The sequence below is a fragment of the Trichechus manatus genome, unplaced genomic scaffold (genome assembly GCF_000243295.1).
Source record: "Trichechus manatus latirostris isolate Lorelei unplaced genomic scaffold, TriManLat1.0 scaffold00014, whole genome shotgun sequence".
Taxonomy (NCBI): Eukaryota; Metazoa; Chordata; class Mammalia; order Sirenia; family Trichechidae; genus Trichechus; species Trichechus manatus.
In genome coordinates, this window is record NW_004443950.1 from 8784483 (window position 1) to 8788721 (window position 4239).

Sequence of the window (4239 nt, forward strand, 5' to 3'; positions counted from 1 at the left end):
AATATAGTCAAGAAAAGGCAGAGTACCAGTATTTTTGTCTGTCATCCCTGACACCAAACAGTACTTGGCACATAGTCTTTACTTGGGAACTTATTCAAAGATTCTTTTCGCTACTAAGAATTTTGTGCAACTAGTATTACAAGTAAGTGCAATACCTAAGCAGATGATTATGGGATAAAAGTAGGATGAGAAAGAGGTTGAGCAAAACCTGGAAACAGAAACCCAAACCAAACCAGCACCCAGCCTATACCTATGCTTAAAAATGTTCACAAGCTTCCTAACGGATCTTATAGATGACTCTGCATTTGTCTCTCTAAAACTTTAGCATAGTAAATCCTACAAGTATCCTATCAATAGCTCTGTTTGGTTAGGTTCACCCTAACTGACCATCAAATTTAGTGTCCCAGTACTCAGAATCAAACAGGCACCTTCCTATTATATCTACTTCTGCCTTCTACAGACTCTTTTCTCACTTGGCCTTATTTCCCTCTGGGATTTCTTCATGTTAATGAGACAGGGATGTCATTATATTGAGGGATTTGGTTTCTCACTTAGAAATAGTAGGTTGTAAGATTTTTAATACTGCTAATTATCTGCAGAGACATTGGTGGTTCAGTGGTAGAACTCGCCTCTTCCATTCAGGAGACCTGGGTTCAATTCCTGGCCAATGAACCTCATGTGCAGCCACCACCCATCCAACAGCGGAGGCTTTCGTGTTGCTGTTATGCTGAACAGGTTTCAGAGGGGCTTCCAGACAAAACAGACTAGGAAGAAAGGCCTGGCAATCTACTTCTGAAAATCAGACAATGAAAACCCTATTGATCACAATGGTCTGATTCATAACTGATATGGGGATGGGGTACACCAGGCAACATTTCGTTCTGTTGTATATGGGCTCATGTGAGTCGGGGGCCAACTCAACAGCAGCTAACAAAAATTATTTGTGATTTTTTTTCTCTTTTCTTATTTGCCCTTATAACCCCAAGCACCTAGAAAAATGCATGGTACATAGAATTTCACTTTACTCTTTCAGGCTATTTGACATGATGACCCTGAGATAGATAGTTTTTAATATTGTTTCCAATTTAAAATTAAAAATTTCAGTATACATTTAACTAGCATTTAATAAAATATTGTGTTAGTAGAGTTTAAAATATAAAATCTCTTAAAATTTGTATGCTAAAGTCAGTAGAAATTGTTCATTTGATTACTGCATACTTAAAAACAAAATAAAACAAAAAACTCAAACCTGTTGCCATCCAGTCAATTCTGACTCATAATGAACCTGTAGTACAGAATAGAACAGTCACGTCTTTCTCCCATGGAGCAGCTGATGGGCTAGTTGGGTCGACATTTCAGTTAGCAGCCAAGCACTGAGTCACTGCACCACCGGGGCTCCTTACTGTATTCTTAAGGTTTGCTAATCAAAAAAGAAAATATATAACTAGTTCTTTTGAATCAAAAAGTATTTTTAATATCATAGCATTAAATTATACAGTTACCATTATTAGTCATATTTATTCATGAGAGATAATTTGATATCTTACAAAATAAGCCAGTACATGGTGTAACCTCTTGCAGTCTGATTTTTCATGGATGAGCTCTTGCATATTTAATATCCTTGGAGGTTATGTTTCAACATAGTCTAATTACCACTTTCCCTTTATTTCTATTCAGTTTGACACAGCCACTTTGCCTAAAATAATTTAATATTCTTATGAATGAGAAAGTGTTAAAACTAGCCTATAACATCAATCGCCTTTGTTTATGCCAACAACTCTAGTGAATTAACACACTGGAATGTGAGAACAAACGGCCCTTCGAGAGAAGTGGAAAAATACTCCTAACAATTTTTATACAATTTCTGAAGAATTTTAAACCTTGCTAGTTGGAATACCGTACATTTGTACTATAAATCAGGGTCCTTGGTAGTCTAATTATCACGGATAAGAAATAACTATTCGTTATCCTTTTATTCTTCCATTGCATCCTCACGCAGCCAACCAGGGCACGTGCTGCCTGACTGGTCCCTGGTGCCTTGGACAAGGAAGGAACATGTTCGATGAAGCATCATGTGGCATTTCCGTGCACTGTGGTGCCTCTACACGAGCCACAGGCAGCTGGCCTTTGCACAAAGAAGGTTACAAGCTCGGTTCCTGGAGATAAATGCTTACAACTGTGTACTAGTACTGCCTCTTAGCAGTCATGCAACTTTGGGTGAGATGTATTACCTCATGAAGCCTCAGTTTTCCAATTCCTAAAATGGGTTAATAACAGTAGCTACCTCAGAAATTTGTCCAGATCATGAGAATTACAGGGAATAGTTATTTCATCCTGGCATACAGTAAGAGTTCAAATACTGCTGGTTGTATTATTATTATTATCATTAATCAAAATTTTAGATCATTATTTACCATAATATCAATGGTATTCTCTGCATTTATTAGAATTGACTGATACTCTCTGCATCCCTCAAGAAGGATCATCTAAATAAATGCCAGATCAAGAATTTCCAAAAGGCAAATAAACGTAATAAGTCTACATAGGCTCAGCAAGATCAGCCATTGAAGATACTTATTCCCTGGTTTTCTAGATTTTAGTAGTTGAGAAAATGACAGCAAGTTTTATTACTATTTTATGCCATATTTATATCATGTCATTGGGAGCAATGTAGAAAGCACAGAAAGGGAAAAAAAAGATGATAGTCATGACCTTTAACTTAATAGATGGCTGGCTTATTGGAAAAAAAAATGTCATGGGGCAAAGCCACAGAAATAACTATTCACAAAATCATGATTGTGAAACATCAAAAATATATAGTAGACATTTATAATTTAATTTTCAGGATGTTCTGTCTAATATGTTTTCCTTGGCCAAGAGTAGATTCGACCTCCAAGCAAATGTGGGCAGCACTTAGAGATGGCCAGATATATATTGATTTGCAGATTTCTTGTTTGGTTTCTATCTATCATTGCAAACATTCTCTGTTAAATATGGACATTAGCACCAATTCTGCGCAATGATCTCATTGTGCTAATGCAGGAGAACAGTGTTACAAGCTATAATTCTGCAGAAAGCATCCCTAATCAAATACCTCAAAATACACATTTTTTCTCATAGTTGGACTCTGATCTCCTCATGTGCTGGCTTTAATACTCATTCCAGGACTCTCAAATCTGATTGATGATGTCTTTGAACAGTTTGGAAAAGGATAATCAACCCCAGAACAAAACTTGAACCTGAGCTGAATTCCAAAGTCTAGACATTTAATGTGCTTTGATTCATACTTGCTGAAAGGCTTAGGAAATGTTGTTTATGTATGTCTCACCATTTATAGCCTTATGATTTAATTTGCATTACCTGAAATGTGTCTCTTTGTGCAGGGCGCTTCCCACTTCGCACCTGGCCTCAGGTAAAACTTCTTAAATCAGACAAGGGGGGTGATCATCTTGTGCAATCACTGGATAAATTTCTCTCCACAGTAAAAACGATATTCTATACGTTACATATATTAATTATGTAAGCCTTATTGGTGATTATGAATCAAAGCTTTTGATCATTGAATATTTTAAAAGAATTCATGGAAGGCATTACTATAACATCCTGATGCTATGAAATAGAAGCTTTTGTGAAACATTTGTCACACAATATATGTGGGGTAGGGACAGCAAAAAATTTTAAACTCATTTTGGGGGGTTCAATAAAAGACACTAGAGTGTCATATATTAGGATATTATAATTACAATTTCAAATTCTTCTGCCTTGCTCTCAGCACATGCATTATATAGCAATAGAGAAATTCTGCCTATTATATGTTTGTGTAACAATATACAGTTTACCTTTCCAGAGAACTTGTTAGACATTTGATATGTATAATTACCAAATTTTATTTTCCTTACAAGCTTATTATCTCTGGTTGGGAAAATCAGACAAAGAAGTGGCCTAAATTCTTACTTTCAGCTGCCTGAACGACAGTTCAGAAAGAAGATTGTTGTTCACTGAGACATTAATGTTATCTGATGACGGGTTAGAAGAACGAGAATTACTCTACAGGGAACTACAGATTGAAGTCTGTAGTTATCACGGCTCTTATTAGATGCATAAGAGGGCTAATGAGTTCATTTCTGAGCCGCCCCATTTTCCCAAAGACGGTGAGTCACCAGAAGACTCAATAGCAGACATACTCAAAAAGGTACAGACAGGTGGAAGTGTAGCTTGTGATGCCAATTGTTCGAGGCA